Source organism: Hordeum vulgare, chromosome 2H (assembly GCF_904849725.1).
Source record: "Hordeum vulgare subsp. vulgare chromosome 2H, MorexV3_pseudomolecules_assembly, whole genome shotgun sequence".
NCBI lineage: Eukaryota > Viridiplantae > Streptophyta > Magnoliopsida > Poales > Poaceae > Hordeum > Hordeum vulgare.
The window spans coordinates 607739524-607766039 of record NC_058519.1 but is presented as its reverse complement, the minus strand read 5'-3'; the positions used below and the strand labels follow the sequence as shown (position 1 = coordinate 607766039).

Genomic DNA, 26516 nt, shown 5'->3' with positions numbered 1-26516 from the left:
GAATGGTACTACTCTCTGGGTGGCCTTGTGCTTGCCACGCTTGTGTTTCTTCTAAGATTATTATCACACTTGTGCCATCAATTGCGTGTGCTGCTTTTTTTTTTATCCCCGTGATTATTTTCACCCTAGTTTGACCCCTTATACCATGATACCCAACTTGTGATTTGCAAAACAGAAATTGCATTATAGTAATCTGGATTGATTTTTTTTCGGCTGTGAAAACCTTCTTCAGTTCTGGGGTCATGCCCCAAGGCGTCAATGAGACGATCATAGTTCTCATTCCTAAGATCACAAACCCTACCCGGCTGTCGGAATTCCGCCCTATAAGCCTGTGCAATGTGATCTATAAAATAGTGGCAAAGTGCCTTGTTAATCGGCTGCGGCCTATTCTTGATAAGATTATTTCGCCAGCTCAAAGTGCCTTTGTCCCTGGAAGGTTGATCATTGATAATGCTCTGCTGGCCTTTGAATGTCTGCATTTTATGCATCAGGAGAAAAACCCCGACAACAGCTTTTGTGCATACAAACTTGACCTGTCCAAGGCATATGATCGTGTGGACTGGAGCTTCTTGCGGCAAGCAATGGAAAAGTTGGGATTCTCTCACCAGTGGGTACATTTGGATAATGACATGCGTTACCTCTATGAGCTACTCTGTGAAGTTCAATGGAGCCATCCTGGAGTCGTTTGTGCCCTCGCGGGGGCTGCGACAAGGTGATCCCCTCTCCCCTTTCCTATTCTTGTTTGTCGCTGACGGCCTGTCTGCTCTGCTTAGGCACGGGGTGGTATCCAACCATATTGAGCCTGTCAAGGTGTGCCGAAGAGCCCCACGAGTTTCCCACCTGTTGTTCGCAGATGATACTCTTTTATTCTTCAAGGCGAACCAAGAACAAGCTACGTTTGTAAAAGGAGTAATCCACAGCTATGCTCAAGCTACAGGTCAGCTTATCAATGCACAAAAATGCTCTATTCAGTTTGGGGAGGCTTGTCGAGAAGAAATCCAGCTCCAAGTGCGGCAGATTCTTGACGTTCAACAGCAAGAGTTTGAAGGGAAATACCTCGGACTGCCAACACCTGATGGTAGGATGCACCGGAGTAAGTTTCAGAAATTGCAAGAGACCCTAACAAGACGCATTCTGGAATGGGGGGACACCCTTTCACAAGCAGGAAAAGAGATGATGATCAAGTTAGTAGGCCAAGGGATCCCCACATACATTATGGGGGTGTTTAAGTTACCAACCTAAGTCTGTGAGGACCTCTCTCGGCTGGTCAGGAATTTTTGGTGGGGCGCTAAAAATGGCAAGAGGAGAACACACTAGAAATCTTGGGAGAAAGTCTGTGAACCAAAAAGTAGAGGGGGACTTGGATTCCGAGATTTCCGTTTGTTCAACCAAGCACTTTTGGCGCGACAGGCATGGAGGCTTCTAACCCGTCCTGATTCCTTGTGTGCACAGGTAATAAAAGCCAAATTCTACCCAAATGGCTCCCTTGAAGATACAGTCTTCACAGGCAACGCATCTTCCACATGGCAAGCTATCACATTTGGCCTGGAACTGCTCAAGAAGGGTCTCATTTGGCGTGTTGGAAATGGCGAACATATATGAATTTTGAGAGACCCGTGGATCCCCAGGCCTCATTCCTACCGCCCTATTTCATGTCGAGGGAACTGCCGTCTCCGGAGGGTCTCGGAGTTGTTGGACGACCGGGGGCGCTGGCAAGTGGAGCTCCTACGCCGTTATTTTGCACCAATTGATGTACATGTGATCACCGAGATTAAGGCTTCCCCAAACCGACTGGGTGAGGACGTTCTTGCCTGGGCGCCAGATCCCAAAGGTGTTTTCTCTGTCCGAACAGCTTACCGTCTTGCTCATGACGAAAAACATCGGTCGACCAGGGGCGCTTCAAGCAGAGTTCTGGACGGCACACGTGATCTATGGAAGGCGTTATGGGGGTGCCCTGCACCTCCCAAGGTGCGGGTTTTTGCCTGGCGTGTCGCCACCAACTCACTTGCTACTGCAACCAATTTGAAGCACCGCAACATTGGAGTGACTGACACTTGTGTGATCTGTGGAATGGAGCGGGAGGACACCTTCCATGCACTTTGTCGTTGCCCGCTTGCTACACGCCTATGGCGGGACATGGAGAAGGCTTGGAGCATGCCGAAGCTGGAGAATGTCCGTCATACTGGTCCAGAATGGCTACTCCACCTACTTCATCAGTGTCAACCGGACGAGCGTCTACCTGTGCTGATGACTCTTTGGCGCAGCTGGCACGTGCACAACGAGATAACTCACGGCAAGAAGGCTCCACTGGTGGACGCTTCAACACACTTTCTATGCAGCTACATTGATACCCTCCGGTGTATCAAACAGCACCCTTCCGCGGACATCGTCAAAGGGAAGATGCATGTTTCCTGCCAAAGGACACCGGTGCAAGAGCGGGTGGGGAGGAAGCAGAGTGCAGGTACGGATGTGTGCTGGGTTAGACCACCTCCAGGATGGACTAAGCTGAATATTGATGGGGCCTTCAGGGCAGAACAACATACTGGGGTGCTGGCATGATTCTTCGTAGCGATAATGGCCAGGTCATCTTCTCGTCGTGCCGCTATCTCCGATCGTGTTCGTCTTCGTTCGAGGCAGAACTTGCTACATGCATGGAGGGGATCTTCATTGCGCAAGCATGGAGTTCACTGCCTATGATTCTCGAGACTGATTGCTTGTCTACGGCTCAGATGATTATCCAAGATGAACCAAATAGATCACCCTGCGCGCCTATGGTCATGGAAATCAAGCGTTCCCTCGGGGAGATGGGGGAACATGCGATATCACATGTGAAAGTGCATGCTATGCCCCTAATCGTCTTTTGGTGTTAATGACAACACATACCTAGGAAACTAATCCTATTTGTTGAGTGTATCTCAGGACGGCAAGTACTTTAAGTAGATTGAGATTTATGTGCCAAAGGTTGTCTGAAAAGATTGGTGATTTATATTTCGAGAAAGCTCGGGATTAAGAAGAGATGATGAAGAGTAGTCTTTTGAGTTTACTGATATTGAGTATAGGGATCCCGCACTATTAAGAGGGGATCACAGGTTCTGCGATAAACTTGCTCATGCTACATCTCTACTATCATACCAAACACCACATACTATCCACTCTGTCTTCAACTCAATGCATGTCCAATTGCCTCGGACATCCGGCTCCCTCCGGACGTCCGAGGGCCGGACGTCCGGCTGGCTTCGGAAATCCGCAGCCAGCCACCAGAAGTTTGTGAGGGATATAACTCGGAAATCCGGCTCCCTCCGGACATCCGAGGGCCGGACGTCCGGCCGAGCTCCGGAAATCCGGAAGTCCACACCAGTAGAATTTGTGTTCTATATCTCGGTAAACCGGCTCCCTCCGGACGTCCGAACCCCATCGGAAATCCGGAAGCCACCACCAGTAGAAATTGTGCTGTATAACACGGATTTCCGGGCCACTCCGGACGTCCGTACGCTGATGATTTCAAATATGTTCAAGCGCATCTACAGGCCTCGGACGACCGACCCCTGTCGGACGTCCGGTCGCTGATGAATTCAGAAGAGTTCCAGTCGTGCCTACAGGTCTCGGACGATCGACCCCTGTCGGACGTCCGGCCCCTCACGGACGCCCGGACGTCCGGCATGTGTCGGACGTCCGGACCCTGTGTAACTTATTGCACCTCCAATGGCTGGATTTCACTCCACACTATAAATACTCTTCTCCCACCTCGTGAAAGGGTGTTCAACACAGCTAGAATACACCCAAGAACACATTTCCTCTCACTCACTCTTGTCTACACCAAATCCTAGATCCCAAGAGCATTTGTGAGTCCCTTTGAGTGTTGTTCCAATCAAAAGATAGATCGTCTCCCTCTCCTCCTTCCCACCAAAGTGATTTGTGATTTGAGCAAGTTTTGAGCAATCCCCGTGATCTTGTTACTCTTGGAGGTTGGAGACTCCTAGGCGGTAGGAGTCTTCGGAGAGGAATCAAACCATTGTGATATCCCCCGGAAAGTTTGTGAAGGTTTGGAAGCCACCTCAAGGCTTACCACTAGTGGTTGAGAAACGTCTTCGTGGAGTTATCTCAAAGGGAGAATAGGGTGAGCCTTCGTGGCGTTGGTGTGCCTTCGTGGTAACATCCACCCCTCTAACGGTGACGTAGCTTCCCTCCAAGGAAGTGAACATCGGGATACATCCTTGTCTCTCTCGGAGTTTGGGTTATTCCTAACCCTAACTCTCTACTTGTGTTAATCCTTATTACATACTTGTATTTGATTATTGTTTACCGCTTGCCTTGCTTCACTCCTAATAGCTTACTCTTTGTCTTAGCAATTATTAGACTTACACTCATATTCCGCACTTTAGCCTAAAATTGCTAAGTAATTATTAAAATTTGGATTTGTACCTATTCACCCCCCCTCTAGGTCCATCTCGATCCTTTTCAACATGTGGCCAGAGCTCGGAATACGATTGCAGATGCTCTTGCTCGTATTGGTCATATTGATCAGCGTACGGCGGTATGGCTTCACTGTACGCCGGTAGAGATTGATATCTTATGTAAGGAGGACTCTGTTGATCCTAGTTAATCAATAAAATTTCTCTTTCACAAAAAAAAACTTGATTTTTTTTGGTTTGATCATGAAATTTGATATGCAAGATATGATTCCCGTCATTACAAAAATTTGACTATCTCATCATCGGCGCCGATTCCAGGTCTCCATCTTGAACTCGACCAATGGTAATCATCACATCATGGCTCTGGTCTCCTCTCGGCCGAGCGGCCAACCTTGATGGATCAGAGTGTATAAGAGCATCTTCAGCCACGACTTGTAAATCCGGACCCTCAAACGCCCGCGGACGCGTCCGGTCAGTGACCGAACGTGTCCCTTATTTGTCCGTCCATGCAACCACACTCCTCATTTTCTTTCTCATATGTCTGGTCACTTGCACGTGATTGATGGAGAGAAAAAAAAAAGATAAAGAAAAGAAAAAGGTGGTTCGGGTGGGGTTGCGTCCTAAGCGACAGACTGACCGTGCGCGTCTGCGAGCCCTCATATCCTCCCTATATTTGAGATGGATATGAGGGTTCGCGGACAGCCCAAACATATAAGAACGATATGAGGGATCCGATTGGGTTACTTTTTTCTCTCTCTCCTGTCCGGTCACTGACCGGGTGCGTCCGTGGGCGTACGAGGGATTATTTGAGGGGTCCAGCTGTAGATGCTCTAAGAAAATTGCCCTCCTAGGCGACATTTCGGGATGTGCGTGCTTCGTGTGCTGGGCCTTGGCTATTGGGTTGTGACTTTCAACATCATTACATCCACCGTTGGTAAGAATAACCACCCCCAAAATGGTTGTGTGAGGCATAGCTTATGACGATTCATTATGGATGAGGAACTTCGTGACCTCTTTCTTCATGGGTGTCACTATACTTGGTTGAACCAGCATGATCATCCCACGCACATTCAGAACGAACGCGTCCTCTTGGCATACCACTCACTTGCATTTGTCTCGCCTCTGTTGCATCGGATCACTGCGCCCCCTTGTGGATTGCACGACACGCTCCCCGGGGTGCGCCGCTTCCACTTTGAGCAATTCTGGTTGCAACTCGAGGGCTTCCTGGACGTCATCTCAAAGCATGGCAATCGGTGACCCCGGATCCTGACCCCTTCCGCCACCTCAATGTGCATCTTCTAGCCACTACTCGCCGACTCCAAAGCTGGAGCGCCCACGTCATTGGCAACATCACCCTTTAGCTAAAGTCACTCGTGAGGTCCTCGCTTGCTTCGACACTACGCAAGATCTTCGGCTGCTCTTTGCCTCTAAAACCTGGTTCTGCCACAATCTCAAGGTTATGTAGCTTGGTTTGGCACGCCTCGACCGATCCATCGTCTTCCTTCGTTTCTTTGGACTCAAGAATGGAGAGACTACCTCCGACTGCCATCGTTTTTGCATGCCTCACACATGAAGCAAAATAACCATGTATTCTCTCTCAAGGTGGGGAAGATCTGGCTAGGGCTGAGTACGACCAGTCTCCAACATCCTTGGCACCATCGACATGCGTGATTGCACCATTAATCTGGCCAAGATCCATCTTGGTTTGTTCAATCTCTCCACACTAGGCTCCCCCTTTCCCGATGAAGAGATTGGGGCGACGGTGAAGTCTCTCCCTACCGGTAAGGCGCACCGGTTGGATGACTTCTCAGTGGAATTCATTCACAACTACTGGACCATGATTAAGGCCAATGTATGTGTGTCCTTTGGTAAGCCATACACTATTAAAGGCAGGGGTTTCGAGAAGCTCAACGAGGCTTTCATTACTTTGCTGCCCTAGAAGCTGGATGCTGACTCTCTTCGTGATTTGCGACCAATCAACTTGATTCACCTCTTTGTCAAGCTTTCCGCGGAAGTGCTCTCGCTTCGTCTCACGCCTCAACTTGGGGCGATGGCCCCGGTTAATCAAAGGGCGATTATTGTTGAACCTTACATCCATGATAACTTCTTGTTGGTGCAACATACCATGCGCCTCCTACACAACCTCAAATTTGGTCATCCTTTGATAACAATCTTTTGATCTAGACAAAAAAAAATGTTTGCTCTACAGGTTTTGATCTGTTGTTAGAGCCGAATTTTTGCCCCAAAACCCCCAAAAAAACTGCTTTATGTTTACATAGTGTTTTTTGTTCTGCTGCTGGAGATTCTCTAATAACACTCAGCAGCACTCCGGCGTGAACTATAGCAGCCGGAAGCATCTGAAATTTTGCTTAGAGTGGTACTCTCTCTGTACACTAAATGTAGAACGTTTTTACATTTCAAGAAGTCGTACTTGCCACGCTTTGTGCGTGCGTGCGTGTGTGATTTAAGATTATCACTTGCATTTGTACCATCAGTTGGATCTTTGACGGTTAATTTTGGCCATGTTCTTTCAGTTTGACTATTTTAACCATGAATTCCATTTTGGAGAGTAGAAAATGGAATTACGTGGAGTAGAATCCCATTGATTACAAAGTTTGACTGTTTGATCACGGATTTTATTTGCAGAGTAGAAACCCCTCGATTAAAAGTTTGATTGTCTGGCCTTGATATTCAATTTGCATATCCATCCCTCGAGTAACTAATAGTGTTTGGTGATTTCTGAGTCTCCACTTTTTGTTAAAAATAGAGTACTAAGTAAAGTGTGAGCAAACAGTGATCCCAGCGGCAGAGGGAGTATATGCACAGTTCGGTCCGGTGAAAAACACGAGAGCAGCGAGGCTTGATAGCAATTCCCTAATTTTGTTTTACTCAGCTATAAGTGGCACATAAACAGAAAAGCCAGACAAGTGGCTCATAAACATCACATGAGGCAGGAGGTTGTAGGAACACACTCAAACATCACATGACTAAAATAGTGATCTAAACGCTCTTATATTTCTAGTGGTATAAACACTCTTATATTTCTTTACAGAGGGAGTACTATACTACTGTACTCCTACTTGGGTAAGATCTACGAGTCTGATCTCTGGTTCATCGTTCGTTGCAGCAGCAAAAGTACAGTAAATTAACCCAAGAGAGGACATCTTGCAGAAGTGGCAGCTCCAAGCCTCCAACTACGAAAAGCCAGGCCAAATACGTCTTTTCAGTCCTGCAAAAGTAAATCATATAGCCTGTGTTAGGGAGAACATATAATTTGGTTACCATAAACGGAGAACATATCATGTTCTGCACAATTACAAACGAAATTTAGGATGGCATACCACAGTGATCAGCCCTATAGGTTTGGCAATCTCTATCTTCTTTCTGATATACCCATCATAGAACATGGGTTTTATGCTCTGGATAAATAAAATGATTTTCGCTTAGCATAATGGTATCTTTGAAATAGGCATGTTCGTATATGGCAATGTGCAATTTTATTTCATTCAAGCATATATAGTACCAGCTTTTTAACTGCCTCTGCAATCAACTCCCGAGCTTTATCCACTGGTACCTAAGGCAGTAAGACATGATATCGAACCAAATACATAAGAACATATAATCCACCGGATCGATCACACATGTATATCACAGTACTTACTTCCTTGGTGATGCCCGCCCCTGCCATGCAACGAAGAAACTGAAAAGGTGAAGGAGAGAAGCATGTATCTTACGAATTTTAGACTTGAAAATTATCTGTCAAGAAGAGCCTACCGCACTTTTCATCACGGAACAGTCATCCTCTATGGCATATTTCATGCTCTCTTGAAGTGATGGACACTTGTTCAGCTCATAGACTTCTTTCAAAGCATCTCTGAAACTCTTCTGTGCATTGTTGAGGGAAAAAAGCACATTACCAAGCATATTCAGAGTTCAGCAACACCAGGAATTATTCAGAATTGCATAGATAATCAACAGTGCAGAAGATTGGGTACAGTGCTGAATGTTAACCTCTTGTTGATTAACCTGCTTCCAAATCCCGAAATAGAGATCATCGGACCCGTTGCACCAAGTAGCCTCAAAGCTCATGTAAGTAAAACAATCCTGCATCAAAAGAATGGAACCGTTAGATGCAAACCACAAAAAAACAAACTAGTGATTATGATAGGGATCATACATCGAAGCCAATACGAGCTAAATGAGGCGTGATATTGGAAAAGCGAGTGGCGATCTTAGTTGCTTGATAAATTCCTCTGGTCCGTATCTTGTTTACCTAAAGAAGAGCGGAATTACCATGGTGGTGCAGCACATACAGAAACATTGTCATTCATTATTTTTGTGTGGACATGTACTTCCAGTATGAGATGAAAATTTCCTCGGTAGACAATCTTTCAACCACTGTGTCAATCAAAATTAAAAAAAAAGAAGGTTGTGAGTCCCCTAACAAAAATCCAATCACTTTATGATGAAAAGCTAATCTTGCTTGAATTTATGATGTATACCACAAGTTCTCTTAATAATGTTTCGAAGTACTTGATGTATTCAAGTTGCATCTCGTAGCTATGAAAGTAACTTCTGTACGCACCCCAGAAAGCATACTCACCATGACCCTACATCAAAATGAAGGTAAAAAGGAAACACATGGTTCAGAATATCTATTAGAATGACAAATATGACAATGACAGAATGTAAATGGCGAGGAGTGAAGAAAAAAACAAGGGTTTGATAAAAGGGCTAATAAAAACATGCTAGTATTCATAAAATCAAACAAATATATTGGTTCCTTTTAAGCAAACTACCATTTCCAACAGGAAAAAATGCCTATAACTACTTTACTAAAAGAATGATGGAGCTCTATGAAGGCAAAAGTGGAAAGAAAAATATGCTGGATTGGCACTATGTTAAAGTAGTCAGTTGGCCAGTTTTCAGAGACCGATAATTTGATGATCCACATTTTTCAGAATATAGCATTATTGCCCATCCAAGCTGACAATTAAGAGTCTGTTCGGATACTCTCCGCTCCACAACTGCAGCTCGTGGAGCGGAGGGAGCGGCAGCATGATTTCAGGGAGTCGCTCAGACCGAGCTCCTCTCGCGGAGCGTAGTTCTGAGACCGGAGAGGTTCCAAACAGACTCTAACACTCCGTAGATATATCATGAACTCGTCAATAAAATGCTCTGTAATCTAGATCCTTGAATAAGTGAACAAATAACTTTTCAACCCATTTTTGGATAGACTACATAGCCTGTTTTGTGTATTTAGCATGGTTTTGAAATTCTGACAAACAGTCCTAACTAGCCATACCAACACAAATACACCTTTTTTAATAGATGGAACACCAAAGGCAATTAAATGATCACAGGAACACTGTGATGAAATTATATACGTACATGATCATGAGGGACTAGACGCTGGTAGTCATTCAGGCCAGCAGGCAGATCACGGTCGAAGAACCAGTCCAATACACCTTTTCTCTGGAAGAAGCGAAAATATTGCATGTCCATGAGGAAATCTGTAGGAAATTCGTCCTTGTCAAGAAGATCCATTGGGCAATCTCTCAGTTCACGACGGAGTTCATGACGGCACAACTCATTCTTGAACTCCTTTTTTAACAACTGTAGGAAATGATATCACCATTGGATCAAATCAGATAAGGATGTGAGTTTAAAGAAACCAGCATAATCAGGATAGACTAAAAGTAGCATGGAACGCAGATGTACAGATTGATTGAACAACATTTAATAGATGAGTGAAAAACAGAGGCATGGATGGGTGGAACCTTGTAGGATCTGATGCGATAGACCGCATGACGGAGGTCCATGCGAAAGCGATCCATAAGGTCGGGTTTATTGGAAGTGTCGACACGGGGGTCGAGAGGCAGCTGCTCCAGGCATCCGTAGTACTCCTCAAAGCCGATATCCTCTCCCAACCCCAGTTTGTTCAGCTTCTGGATTATTTTGGCCACGTCTTCATCTACCTTGACTGCAGCGAGAGAAGATTCTTCTCTCTGTTCCTGGATAGCAACGGCGTTGCCATGGTCATGGGCATCGATGGGGCGACTGGCGCAGGGGCTGGAACCGCGGGAAGTCGTTCTTGTTCTCGGTTGTGGTGTGGTTCTTTTTGATGGAAAAGATGTATTGATTTTCGTGTGCTTCTTGTCTCCGGCAATTCGTGCTTCAGTCTTGACCGTCTTTCTCCATTGCATTCTGCTTCTGTGGAATCGAGGCTGTATCCGCCTTCTTTTTTTTAAAGAAAGGGGTTTCCCCCCGCCCCACTTTTATTAAAATGAAGCAGACAAGAGTACCACTGACCACCACAAGCAACACCGAAAAAGGAAAAACGAAACCTGGATCCAGGTTACACCACCAGAAGACATCTCAGACCAGCAAGGGTAGCTGGTGTTAAATCACTTTTATTACAGACTGAAGGAAGACAAATCTAGTCAAGATCCTGGCTCCAAGCGATCCTCAGAAGCTCTCCCCGACGCTTGTCCAACAGCAAGATGAACCTCCTCGGCACTTTCACTTGAGCAGCATCGTAAAGAACCCGTCATTGTTGCAAAATTCCTCTTAGTTTGACAAGAACGCAACCCAGACCTCTCCAAGTGCGTCCCTGGAAGCAAAATTCATTCCGTAATGTCCAAATGCTCCATAAGGAGGCAGCAGTAATCAAATTAATCATAGGTTTTTGCTTGTTCATCTTCCACAAGGAAGACACATCAGACAAGCATTGAATTTTATCACCACCAAAAAACTCAGCTATGATAGACCAAATGTTACCAGCATTGATGCAATCAAAAAAGAGATGCTGCCCAGATTCCTCTTCATTACAAAATAAGCAAGTTAGATCATTTAATTGCTTTCGTTTAGCTACATTATCCCTAGTTAAAATCCTGTTATATAGACATAACCACAAAAACACATGAATATTTTGTGGACATAAGGTTTCCCAAGACTATCTCCAACAGGAGAAACCACTCCACCAAAGTTGATAATTTTATAAAAAGATCTCACAGAATAAACACCATTAGCCTCCAATTGCCAGATGGGACAATCAGGAGAGCTAGAAAGGGGGAAACACTTAATGTGCTCAATGAGCTTATTCCAGCTAGACATAACTCTATTATCCACACATCTTCTAAAAGACAATCTAAGTGTTGTCCCATCCCAAACCTGGGACACCACACAATCTTGCTGATTACATATATCAAACAGTTCCCAAAATCTCACTTTCAGGGAACACTCCCCAGCCCAAATATCATGCCGGAAACTAATGCTGTCCCCAGCACCAATGTTCGAGTGATAGAAAGTTTTTGCAGCACTGAAAGCCCAAGTAACACTTTTCCAAAAGGGGGAGCCCCCTTGTTGCTTAGACCAGAGTATATTTGGATCAGAAACATTATACTTGTATGTTAAAATTCTTTTCCAATCACTATCAGCACTATTAAAAATCTTTTACTCCAAGAAGCAAGTAGGGCCATATTGAATTCTCTAATATTGGGAATCCCCAAACCACCAAATTCTTTTTTCCTAAAAACAAGGCCCCAATGTGCCAAATGATATTTATGTTGTTCACCCATATTACCCCACAAGAAATGAGCCATCTGAGAATTAATAGCTTTGATAGCCCATTTTGGGAATTTCACCGCTGCCATCAAATAAGCAGGGATACTCACCACACAAGCACAAAGCAAAATAAATTTGCCTCTGTAAGTTAAATATCTCCCTAACCAGCCAGAAATCCCTTTAATAATTCGGTCTATTAAAGGTTGAAGATCTTCCCTTCTCATATTGTCATAATGCAGGGGAACCCCCAAATACTTAATAGGGAAAGAGCTTACATTGCAACTAAAAATTTGGGCAAACACCCTCGCTCTATCCTCTTCCACATTAATGGTGATGAGGTCACTTTTATGGAAGTTAATTTTCATACCCGAGAGGTTTTCAAAACAGGATAAAATCCATTTAAAATTCCTTGCTTTCTAAAAAGAATCCTCTAGAAAGAGGAGAGTATCATCTGCATACTCGAGGCTAATCACCCCCTCAGGAATAATATTTGTTAATAACCCAGAGATCAATCCATGATTAGCAGCTTTAGTAAGCATTTTAGAAAAAACATTCGCAACCAAATTAAAAAGCAACGGGGAAATAGGGTCTCCTTGTTTGAGATCTTTACCACCTACAAAGTAGGGGCCAGTAGTATCATTGATACATACACTAAAGGTACTTTGGAATAACAAGCTCTTGATCAAGGAAATCCATTTCGAACCAAAGCCCCGGGTCTCTAACATCTTAAATAAAAAATCCCAACTAACTCTATCATAAGCTTTTTCATAATCCAACTTAAGCACAAGCCCCTGGTCTATTTGATTTCTTTACTTCGTGAATAACTTCATGAGCTAGAACAACGCTCTCAAGAATATATCCGCCATCTCCCTTGGCTTCTGAGACGTATCTCCGACAGGAGGTGATTCGGTCTTGACAGGCAGATTGATACCCTGTGTGCGTCCTTGGAGCTGATAAGGAGGGCGACACGTCTTCTCCTTGGCATTATGCTTCCGTGGAAGCAAGGCTGCATCCACCTTCTTCTCCCTTGGCTTCTGCGAGATCTCTCCACGCAAGCCAATAACCGGCGACGGCGATGGCGATCTCTCCTTTCCAAGCGAATATGTCTATGCCTAACTGGTTAGGCACGCAACTCATATCGACACCATCGCTACTTTACGGGGATCCGAGCAACCTGGCCCACCTTGTCTACGGGCAGAAATCCCTTTTCACATTACGAGTGCACTATACTATGGAATACAAGTCACATCACCCCTGCTCTGGCCCTACCTATCTCTCTCCCACGTCCTTATCTATCCTTGTCGGTGCCTCCAGCCCTCCCTTCGTCAATCTCTCTCTCTCATCTGGATCGACACCGTCGTCACCGTCGGCTCCATTGTTGTCCCGACCATATCCATGTCAGGAGTTGCCAGTCGCTCCTCCTCCCATGGCTGCGACCCTGCCCCATGTTGGAAATATACCCTAGAGGCAATAATAAATTAGTTATTATTATATTTCTTTGTTCATGATAATCGTTTATTATCCATGCTATAATTGTATTGAATGAAGGCCTATATACATGTGTGGATACATAGACAAAACACTGTCCCTAGCAAGCCTCTAGTTGACTAGCCAGTTGATCAAAGATAGTCAGGGTCTTCTGATTATATACAAGGTGTTGTTGCTTGATAACTGGATCACGTCATTAGAAGAATCACGTGATGGACTAGACCCAAACTAATAAACGTAGCATGTTGATCGTGTCATTTTGTTGCTACTGTTTTCTGCGTGTCAAGTATTTGTTCCTATGACCATGAGATCATATAACTCACTGACACCGGAGGAATGCTTTGTGTGTATCAAACGTCGCAACGTAACTGGGTGACTATAAAGATGCTCTACAGGTATCTCCGAAGGTGTTCGTTGAGTTAGTATGGATCGAGACTGGGATTTGTCACTCCGTGTGACGGAGAGGTATCTCAGGGTCCACTCGGTAATACAACATCACACACAAGCCTTGCAAGCAATGTGACTTAGTGTAAGTTGCGGGATCTTGTATTACGGAACGAGTAAAGAGACTTGCCGGTAAACGAGATTGAAATAGGTATGCGGATACTGACGATCGAATCTCGGGCAAGTAACATACTGAAGGACAAAGGGAATGACATACGGGATTATATGAATCCTTGGCACTGAGGTTCAAACGATAAGATCTTCGTAGAATATGTGGGATCCAATATGGGCATCCATGTCCCGCTATTGGATATTGACCGAGGAGTCACTCGGGTCATGTCTACATAGTTCTCGAACCCGCAGGGTCTGCACACTTAAGGTTTGACGTTGTTTTATGCGTATTTGAGTTATATGGTTGGTTACCGAATGTTGTTCGGAGTCCCGGATGAGATCACGGACGTCACGGGGGTTTCCGGAATGGTCCGGAAACGAAGATTGATATATAGGATGACTTCATTTGGTTACCGGAAGGTTTTCGGGCATTACCGGTAATGTACCGGGAATGACGAATGGGTTCCGGATCTTCACCGGGAGGGGGGACCACCCACCCGGGAGGGCCCAAGGACCTTGGGGGTGGCGCACCAAGTAGGTGGGGGTCAGCCCAAGGCTGTCTTGCGCAAGAGAAAGAAAAAAAACCAAAAGAAGAGAAAAAAAAAGGAAAGGTGGGAAAAGAGAGAAGGACTCCACCTTCCAATCCTAGTTGGACTAGGATTGGAGGAGGACTCCTCCTCCCCTTGGTGGCGCAGCCCTTGGGGCTCCTTGAGCCTCAAGGCAAGCCTCCCTTCCTCCTCCTATATATATGAAGCAATTAGGGCTGATTTGAGACAACTTTTTCAAGGCAGCCCGACCACATACCTCCACGGTTTTACCTCTAGATCGCGTCTCTGCGGAGCTCGGGCGGAGCCCTGCCGAGATTAGATCATCACCAACCTCCGGAGCGCCGTCACGCTGCCGGAGAACTCATCTACCTCTCCGTCTCTCTTGCTGGATCAAGAAGGCCGAGATCATCGTCGAGCTGGACGTGTGCTGAACGCGGAGGTGCCGTCCGTTCGGCACTAGATCGTGGGACGGATCGCGGGACGGTTCGTGGGACGGTTCGCGGGACGGATCGAGGGACGTGAGGACGTTCCACTACATCAACCGCGTTCACTAACGCTTCTGCTGTGCGATCTACAAGGGTACGTAGATCGGAAATCCCCTCTCGTAGATGGACATCACCATGATAGGTCTTCGTGCGCGTAGGAAATTTTTTGTTTCCCATGCGACGTTCCCCAACGGTGGCATCATGAGCTAGGTTCGTGCGTAGATGTCTTCTCGAGTAGAACACAAAAGTTTTTATGGACGGTGATGTGCGTTTTGCTACCCTCCTTAGTCTTTTCTTGATTCCGCGGTATTGTTGGATTGAAGCGGCTTGGACCGACATTACTCGTACGCTTACGAGAGACTGGTTTCATCGCTACGAGTAACCCCCTTTGCTCAAAGATGACTGGCAAGTGTCGGTTTCTCCAACTTTAGTTGAATCGGATTTGACCGAGGAGGTCCTTGTATAAGGTTAAATAGAAATTCATATATCTCCGTTGTGGTGTTTGCGTAAGTAAGATGCGATCCTACTAGATACCCATGGTCACCACGTAAAACATGCAACAACAAAATTAGAGGACGTCTAACTTGTTTTTGCAGGGTATGCTTGTGATGTGATATGGCCAACGATGTGATGTGATATATTGGATGTATGAGATGATCATGTTGTAATAGATAATATCGACTTGCACGTCGATGGTACGGCAACCGGCAGGAGCCATAGGGTTGTCTTTAAACTAACATTTGTGCTTGCAGATGCGTTTACTATATTGCTAGGACGTAGCTTTAGTAGTAATAGCATGAGTAGCACGACAATCCCGATGGCGACACGTTGATGGAGATCATGATGATGGAGATCATGGTGTGACGCCGGTGACAAGAAGATCGTGACGGTGCTTTGGTGATGGAGATCAAGAAGCACATGATGATGGCCATATCATGTCACTTATGAATTGCATGTGATGTTAATCCTTTATGCACCTTATCTTGCTTAGAACGACGGTAGCATTATGAGGTGATCTCTCACTAAAATTTCAAGACGAAATTGTGTTCTCCCTGACTGTGCACCGTTGCGACAGTTCTTCGTTTCGAGACACCACATGATGATCGGGTGTGATAGACTCAACGTTCACATACAACGGGTGCAAAACAGTTGCACACGCGGAACACTCGGGTTAAGCTTGACGAGCCTAGCATGTGCAAACATGGCCTCGGAACACATGAGACCGAAAGGTCGAGCATGAATCATATAGTTGATATGATTAGCATAGAGATGCTTACCACTGAAATTATTATCGACTCACGTGATGATCGGACTTGAGATAGTGGATTTGGATCATGTACCACTCAAATGACTAGAGAGATGTACTTTTTGAGTGGGAGTTCTTAAGTAATATGATTAATTGAACTAATTGTCATGAACATAGTCTAATGGTCTTTGCGAATTACGGTGTAGCTTGCGCTATAGCTCTACTGTTTTTATATGTTCCTAGAGAAAATTTAGTTGAAAGTTGATAGTAGCAAACTTTGCAGAGGATTGTCCTCGTTGATGCGCAGAAGGCTTATGTCCTTAATGCACCACTCGGTGTGCTGCACCTCGAGCATCGTCTGTGGATGCTGTGAACATCCGACATACACGTTTCTGATGACTACACGATAGTTCAGTGCAAAATACTTAATGGCTTAGAAGCAAGGCGCCGAAGACGTTTTGAAACGTCATGGAACATAAGTGATGTTCTAAAGAGATGAAATTGTGATTTCATGCTTGTGCCCTTGTTAAGAGGTACGAGACCTCCGACAAGATTCTTTGTCCACAAAGTAAAGGAGAAAAGCTCAATCGTTGAGCATGTGCTCAGATTGTCTGAGTACGACAATCGCTTGAATCAAGTGGGAGTTAATCTTCCAGATGAGATAGTGATGGTTCTCCAAAGTTACTGCCACCAAGCTGTGAGAGCTTCGTGATGAACTATAACATATCAAGGATAGATACAATGATCCTTGAGCGATTCGCGATGTTTGACACTGTGAAAGTAGAAATCAAGAAGGAGCATCAATAGTTGATGGTTTGTAAAACCACTAAATTTCAAGAAAGGCAAGGGCTAGAAGGGATACTTCGTGAAATGGCAAAACATTTGCTGCGCTAATGAAGAGACCCAAGATTAAACCCAAACCCGAGACTAAGTGCTTCGGTAATGAGGGGAACAGTCACTGAGGCGGAGCAACTCTAGATACTTGGTAGATAAGAAGGCTGGCAAAAGTCGAAAGAAGTATATTTGATATACATGATGTTGATGTGTACTTTACTAGTACTCCTAGTAGCACGAGGGTATTAGATACCGGTTCGGTTGCTAAGTGATTAGTGACACGAAATGAAAGCTACGGCATAAACGGAGACTAGCTAAAGGCGAGGTGACGATACGTGTTGGAAGTGTTTCCAAGGTTGATATGATCAAACGTCGCACACTCCATCTACCATCGGGATTGGTGTTAAACCTAAATAATTGTTATTTGGTACTTGCTTTAAGCATGAACATAATTGGATCGTGTTTATTGCAATACGATTATTCATTTAAAGAGAATAATGGTTACTCTATTTGCTTGAATAAATCACCCTCAATGGTTTATTGAATCTCGATCGTAGTGTTACACATGTTCATAATATTGGTGCCAAAAGATACGAGGTAATGATGATAGTACCACTTACTTGTGGCACTACCGCTTGATGTATGCAGTCCAATGGGTGCTGAGGCACGTGGTGGATATCATTATGTTCTTACTTCAATGACGATTTGAGTGGATACAAGAGTATTTACTTAACGAATCACAAGTCTGAAATATTGAAAAGTTCAATTCTGTTTCGGAGTGAAGTTCGTCGTAACAAGAGGATAAACTGTCTACGATATGATCATAGAAATGAATATCTGAGTTACGAGTTTTGGTGCGCAGTTAAGACAATATGGAAATTGTTTCGCAGTTCATGCCACCTGCAACATCATAGTGTGATGATGTGTCTGAACGTCATAGCCACGCACTATTTGGTATGGTGCATGCTATGATGTTTCTTATCGAATTACCACTATCGTTTATGGGTTATGCATTATAGACAACCGCATTCACTTTAAATAGGGCACCACGTATTTCCGTTGAGATGACACAGTATAGACTGAGGTTTAGAGAAACCTAAACTGTCGTTTCTTGAAAGTTTGGGGCTTCGACACTTATGTGAAAAAGTTTTAGTCTGATAAGCTCGAACCCAAAGCGGATAAATGCATCTTCATAGGATATCCAAAACAGTTGGGTACATCTCCTATCTCAGATCCGAAAGCAAAGTGTTTGTTTCTAGAAACGGATCCTTTCTCGAGGAAAGGTTTCTCTCGAAAGAATTGAGTGGGAGGGTGGTAGAACTTGATAAGGTTATTGAACCATCACTTCAACCAGTGTGTAGCAGGGAGCAGGAAGTTGTTCCTGTGGCGCCTACACCAATTGAAGTGAAAGCTGATGATGGTGATCATCGAGCATCGAATCAAGTTACTACAAATCTCGTAGGTTGACAAGGTCGCGTACTACTGCAGAGTGATACGGAAACCCTGTCTTGGAGGTCATGTTGTTGAGCAACAATGAACCTACGAGTTATGGAGAAAGCAATGGTGGGCTTGGATTCCGACAAATGGCTGGAGGCCATGAAATCCGAGAGAGGATCCATGTATGAAAACAAAGTGTAGACTTTGGAAGAACTACTTGATGGTCATAGGACTATTGAGTAAAGATGGATCTTTAAAAGGAAGACAGACGATGATGGTGATAAGTCACTATTAAGAAAGGCTCGACTTGTCGCAAAGATGTTTCCGACCAGATCAAACAGTTGACTATGATGAGACTTTCTCACTCGTAGCGATGCTAAAATTTTGTTAGAACTATGTTAGTAGTTGCTGCATTATTTATGAAATATTGCACATAGGATGTCAAAACATTGTTTCCTCGACGGTTTCCTTGAGCAAACATTGTATGTGATACAACCAGGAGGTTTTGTCGATCCTAAAGATACTAGCAAGTATGCAAGCTCCAGCGATCCTTCAATGGACTGGTGCAAGCAACTCGGAGTTGGAATAGACACTTTGATGAGATGATCAAAGATTTTTGGTTTGTGCAAGGTTTATGAGAAACTTGTATTTCCAAAGAAGTGAGTGGGAGCACTATAGAATTTCTGATAAGTATATGTGGTTGACATATTGTGGATCAGAAGTAATGTAGAATTTCTGTAAAGCATACAAGGTTGTTTGAAAGGAGTTTTCAAAGGAGTACCTGGATTGCGCTACTTGAACGTTGAGCATCAAAGATCTATGGAGATAGATCGAAAGCGCTTAATAGAAGTTTCAACAAGATGCATGCCTTGACAAGTTTTTGAAGGAGTTCAAAATAGATCAGCAAAGAAGGAGTTCTTGGTTGCGTTGTGAGGTGTGAATTTGAGTAAGACTCAAAACCCGACCCCGGCAGAATAAAGAGAATAGACGAAGGTCGTCTTCTATGCCTTGGCCGTAGAATCTGAAGTATGCCATGCTGGGTACCGCACCTGATGTGTGCCTTGACTGAAAGTCTGTTGAGAGGTACAGAGAGTGATCCATGATTGAATCACTAGCAGCGGTCAAAATTTATCCTTAGTAACTGATGGACTAAGGATTTTTTTCTCGATTATGGAGGTGGTTAAAGAGTTCGTCGTAAAGGGTTACGTCGATGCAAGCTTTGACACTAATCCGAATAACTATGAGTAGTGAAACGGATTCGTATAGTAGAGTAGATATTTGGAGTATTTCCGAATAGCACATAGTAGCAGCATCTATAAGATGACATAAAGATTTGTAAAGAACACACGGATCTAAAAGTTTCAGAACCGTTGACTCAAACCTCTCTCACGAGCAAGACGTGATCAGACCCCATAATTATATGGGTGTTGGATTCATTGGAATCACATGGTGATGTGAACTAGATTACTGACTCTAGTGCAAGTGGGAGACTGTTGGAAATATGCCCTAGAGGCAATAATAAATTAGTTATTATTATATTTCTTTGTTCATGATAATCATTTATTATCCATGCTATAATTGTATTGAATGAAGGCTTATATACATGTGTGGATACATAGACAAAACACTGTCCCTAGCAAGCCTCTAGTTGGCTAGCCAGTTGATCAAAGATAGTCAGGGTCTTCTGATTATATACAAGGTGTTGTTGCTTGATAACTGGATCACGTCATTAGAAGAATCACGTGATGGACTAGACCCAAACTAATAGACGTAGCATGTTAATCGTGTCATTTTGTTGCTACTGTTTTCTGCGTGTCAAGTATTTGTTCCTATGACCATGAGATCATATAACTCACTGACACCGGAGGAATGCTTTATGTGTATCAAACGTCGCAACGTAACTGGGTGACTATAAAGATGCTCTACAGGTATCTCCGAAGGTGTTCGTTGAGTTAGTATGGATCGAGACTGGGATTTGTCACTCCGTGTGACGGAGAGGTATCTCGGGGCCCACTCGGTAATACAACATCACACACAAGCCTTGCAAGCAATGTGACTTAGTGTAAGTTGCGGGATCTTGTATTACGGAACGAGTAAAGAGACTTGCCGGTAAACGAGATTGAAATAGGTATGCGGATACTGACGATCGAATCTCGGGCAAGTAACATACCGAGGGACAAAGGGAATGACATACGGGATTATATGAATCCTTGGCACTGAGGTTCAAACGGTAAGATCTTCGTAGAATATGTGGGATCCAATATGGGCATCTAGGTCCCGCTATTGGATATTGACCGAGGAGTCACTCGGGTCATGTCTACATAGTTCTCGAACCCACAGGGTCTGCACACTTAAGGTTCGACGTTGTTTTATGCGTATTTGAGTTATATGGTTGGTTACCGAATGTTGTTCGGAGTCCCGGATGAGATCACGGACGTCACGAGGGTTTCCGGAATGGTCCGGAAACGAAGATTGATATATAGGATGACTTCATTTGATTACCGGAAGGTTTTCGGGCATTACCGGTAATGTACCGGGAATGACGAATGGGTTCCGGATCTTCACCGGAAGGGGGGACCACCCACCCGGGAGGGCCCGAGGACCTTGGGGGTGGCGCACCAAGTAGGTGGGGTCAGCCCAAGGCTGTCTTGCGCAAGAGAAAGAAAAAAAACCAAAATAAGAGAAAGAAAAAAAGGAAAGGTGGGAAAAGAGAGAAGGACTCCACCTTCCAATCCTAGTTGGACTAGGATTGGAGGAGGACTCCTCCTTCCCTTGGTGGCGCAGCCCTTGGGGCTTCTTGAGCCTCAAGGCAAGCCTCCCCTCCCTCCTTCTATATATATGGAGCAATTAGGGCTGATTTGAGACAACTTTTTCAAGGCAGCCCGACCACATACCTTCACGGTTTTACCTCTAGATCGCGTCTCTGCGGAGCTGAGGCGGAGCCCTGCCGAGATTAGATCATCACCAACCTCCGGAGCGCCGTCACGCTGCTGGAGAACTCATCTACCTCTCCGTCTCTCTTGCTGGATCAAGAAGGCCGAGATCATCGTCGAGTTGTACGTGTGTTGAACGCGGAGGTGCCGTCCGTTCGGCACTAGATCGTGGGACGGATCGCGGGACGGTTCGCGGGGCGGATCGAGGGACGTGAGGACGTTCCACTACATCAACCGCGTTCACTAACGCTTCTGCTGTGCGATCTACAAGGGTACGTAGATCGGAAATCCCCTCTCATAGATGGACATCACCATGATAGGTCTTCGTGCGCGTAGGAAAATATTTATTTCCCATGCGACGTTCCCAACACCCCCACCGAGTCGGGCTTCTCCATCGCGAGGTGAGCGCTCTGCGTCCTCACCCTGCCTCACCCATTGAGCACCAGCATCGCCACGATTGTGAGAAGCTCGGTGGCAGTGAGATCTATGCATTAAGACTGAGGCGTCCACGAGCTCAAAGGCAAGGCTCAGTCACACATCTCCCGCGAGCACGATGCTGGTCGAGAGCTCCTCCTCGTCCCCAGATCTGACCGTAACTATACCAGGATTATTTGTTTGAATCTTACGAGATGCATCTCGTTTCTCATGTGCTGGTTGCTTCTATGCCATGGATTTTTCATCCAACGCACTTAGAAAGATGAATTTATCCTATTTTCTTATTTTGTTTCCTCTCCTGCAGTTTTCGGCCATTGATTGTGGATTGATATTACTAGTGTGTAATATTAAGACCTTTGTGCTGGATTTTTTCTTGTAATATAAAGCTGGATTTTGATGGAAGAAATTAGGACCTTTGTGCTGGCTATCTCCACTTGGTTACTTTAACCATGATTGTATCAGTTTTGTACTAGCACATATTAATTTAGTGAAGAACAGTTTGGAGATCCACCCGCACTTTGCTATAGAAAACGAAGAACTTTTACTTAGCAGGAAAGATTTCAGCACTTTATAGGAAAATGCAAAGGACTTTCGGTAAAATTATAAAGTCTTCCTGTTGTTTCAGTTGAGTTCTCGGATGGTCAACATAAAGTTCTTCGTAGGACCTAACATATCGTATATATCATGAGAAGAAATTTATTAACATGGTGTCTAAACTTTGTCATAAAAATCAAAAGAACTTTCAAGAATTTTATCATGGCGAGAGGGGGAAAAGAATCGCCCCAAAATGGTTTACAAGTAGGTTCATTACAAATGAAGAATATGAAAATTACGAATGCATTGCTGAATTAATAATGCGAGTTCACACAATTAGCAGATAAACAAAGAAATAGTGTGGTAGATCTGACGCATAAAAGGCAACAGGGAGGAATAAGGACCTCGGGACAACCGAATCTAGACTTGGTCCCACCACCTGCCGAATGTGATGAAATACAGCTCCATGCAGCACCGCAGAAAACCATGGGACGCTGAAATACCATAAAGAACTGACCATGGTGGGCCTGGTTGATTTGATGGCATGGCTGATCTGCGGCTCAGATACAAGTTGCGCGCGCAACTAGTTAGGAAAAATCCAGGTCCCTTTCCAAGGTGCTTCTGTGACATCTCCTTTGAGGAAGCTAGCTGCGGCATAAAAAACCGTATCTCTATTTGACCCCCTTCCCTTTGTTAATGCTCTCGTCTCGTCTACAAAGACATCCGAACAATCTCGTTCTAGCCGTGGTACTCCCTCTCGTCTCGCCAAACCCTAGCCAACAATTAATGGAGGTAAACAAACAAAATCCAAACCGGCAATGTTATAATGCGATCTGGTGTACTGTTAAAACAAAACAAAATCCAAATCTGGAGTAGAAGACACCCAAACAAAGACCGATCGGGGTACAATGTCACGAAGGGGTACCGGCGGGGTTATTGCCGGCGACCCGACGAGCGGGAGTGGCAAGGAGAGCTTTCCCTCGCCGGATGGAGGGACGCGAGCGAGGGAGACGAGACGGGCTAGAAGCGTCGCAGGAGGCGGCGGCCAGTTAGGACCTTGTGGCAGGACGATTCGAATAGGAAGGGGATCGAGAGGGACTACAGTGCACATCCCTATGATTTCAGGCAGTCCTGACCAAACGGACCGGCACGCCGGACACGGCACGACCCGTCGTAAACGGGCGGCGCCGCGTCCAGACACGAATATTAGCTGGGCCGTGTTCTGTCGGCCTACGTACGTAAGCAACCTCTAGGCACACGCATGACAAGGGACCTATACAGGCCGACCTTCGGTCCGTTAGGCCCGTTGGCCTGCTAGGCATTTGACCTTTTAGGCTGTTTTTGGATCCATTTGGGCCCGTTGGTTATTTTATATCTTATATATAAATAAATAAATAAATAAAATAAAAATAAAAACTGTAAACAGATCGTGTCGTGTCGGTCCGCGTGTCCAGCTTTTAGTCCCACGCATGGTTCGAGGCAGGCTGCATGTTGACACGACCCGATTAACCTGTGGCGTGCTGGGCCGCCGGGCTTTTGGGTCGGTCCAGAAAGCACGACCCGTTTGGCCAAGACTGATTTTGGATCAATCTCACACTACAGGAATCACGAAATTTGTCGTGTGAAGATCTTTGCGTGAGCTTTTCATCGTGTTTGACGGCAAAAGACCAATTTTACCGTCACCTACTAACGGCAAAGAATACCAGACGGAAAGGACAATATTTGTCATCACCAAAAAAATAGTTGACGGCAAAGACATACTTTGTCGTCTGTTATTTTTCGCAGACGACAAACTGTGTGTTTACGGTTTGTTATTTTATTTGCAGACGACAAAGAAGAAGCACCCCACACGGATATATCACACGGATCGATGACATGGCAGGATCTCGTCCGCACATCTAGATCCAACGCGACTCACTCCACCGGGTTGTCTGACCCGCCCCGTGTCGTGTGACCCGTTCGAGCCCCACCACTGTCTCTCCTTATCCTCCCCCATGGTGCACAGACCCACCCACCCCACATTCTCCCCCTTATCCTCTATCCACCTCACTCTCCTCCCGATCCAGAAACCCGGCTGAGCCGCCTCGCCACCAACTCGGCTGCCGGCCGGTGCCCCTCCCGCTAGCCCCCGCCTCATCCTCACCACCTCTCCCGTGGGCCGCCGCCTCGCCCCCACCTCTCCCACCGGCCCCTGCCTCGCCCCCAACACCTTTCCCGCATGACGACAAAGTATGTGTTTGTCGTCTGTTATTTTATTTGCAGAGGCAAAGAAGAAGCACCCCACACGGATACATCACATGGATCGATGACATGGCAGGATCTCGTCCGCACATCTAGATCCAACGCAACTCACTCCACCTGGACGTCTGACCCGCCCCACGCGTCGTTTGACCCGTTCCAGCCCCACCACTGTCTCTCCTTATCTTCCCCCATGGTGCACAGACCCACCCACCCCACGTTCTCCCCCTTATCCTCTCTCCCACCTCACTCTCCTCCCGATCTAAAAACTCGTCCGAGCTGACTCGCCACCAACTCGGCTGTTGGCCGGTGCCTCTCCCGCCGGCCCCCACCTCACCCCACCACCTCTCCCGCGGGTCATTGCCTCGCCCCCACCTATCCCACCGGCCCCTGCCTCACCCCCAACACCTTTCCCCCCGGCCCCTGCCTCACGCCCACCACCTTGCCCGTCAGCTGAGCCGCCTCCCCTGCCGGCCAGCACCTCTCCCGCCTGCCCCCACCTCGCCTGCCTCCGAGGTCTCGTCTCCCGTTGCCCCGGCCGGCAGAGGCCCTGGCCTCGGCTTCCCTCACCCCCGCCAACCGTCGGCCCCGGCCGCATCTGCCGCCGCCGCCGCCGCTCGTGCCACCGGCCGCCACCTCGCTTGCCCTAGAGGCCTTTTCACGAGTTGTGCCAGATACGGGCAGCCGCTGCCACTCGCCCCCATTGGGTGTAGCACGCCGAGCGGCTCCATGGCCCGTGAGGCTGCTTACAGCCGCTGCTCCGCGACAGGAGGACAACGCCCGGTGCGGTCTCTTACCAAGGCGGCTTAATTCGTCTTCGATGCCCACGACCACGAGCCAACCCCCTTTTCTCTGTGTAAATTTTTTGTAGCAGAAGTTTGTAAATCGATGTTTAGATCTAATTTGTTTTGTAAATCGATCCATAAAGATCAGATATGATTTGTTGTGTATGAGCCCTTTTTTCTCTGTAATTTTTTTTAGCAAAAGTTTGTAAATCAATGTTCAGATAGTTTGTTCTGTATACCGATTTATAAAGATCAGACATGAATTGTTGTGGACGCAGGCTAGCACGGCTAACAAACGCCGGTGGCTGGACTTGTCTGCTGCACTGCATGCGGTCGTGTCAGTTTTTTAATATAAAAAATATTTGTCATCTTTTCTTATCATCATGACAACAAAGAAACGTTTTGCCGTCTGGGGCTACCGTGGGCTGACGGCAAAAATGACTAACACCGTTCGTTACACATAGCGTTCCATCTATTATTATTTTGTTTGCTGTCTACCCGACCTGTTGACGACAAAATAATTTCACCAACGACAAAAAATTCAATGTCTGCACTCTCGTGCGCTGACGGCAAAATTACCCTTTGCGGGCATGGTGGATGCCGACATTATTTGCTGTCATGGGCTGACGGGAAAAATTTATCGTGTGTAATTCTCTCTTTACCGTGTGTAGCGTCCTGAAGGTAAAATGCCTGATTCATGTAGTGTCAGGGGAAAGCGTTTGCAATTTGCTCTAACCCCAATCCAAAGCTAGAGTTTTTTTGAGAAATCCAAAGCTAGAGTTGTTCACGGTTGATCGAGGAATTTGGTCATGCACTCAACGTGAGGATTTTGCTACCTAGGACAACTCTAACCGATCTTCTCCTATCCTCCTCTAAAGTGGTATTTACTCCCTCCTTACCGGTGTATAAGTCACCTTACCTTGTGCACCGCGTTTAAGGCAAAGAGAAAAGGAGAAAAAATAATCTTCATTTGTTAATTAATATCATTGCATGCGATGAATTGATCACTACATGTTGTGC

The 26516-nt window shown here is 45.7% G+C and overlaps 1 pseudogene; it reads left to right on the top strand.

The window, feature by feature from the left end:
- Positions 1 to 10219: 10219 nt before the first annotated feature.
- LOC123428740 lies at positions 10220 to 25521 on the top strand (annotated as a pseudogene).
- The last annotated feature ends 995 nt before the right edge of the window (positions 25522 to 26516 follow it).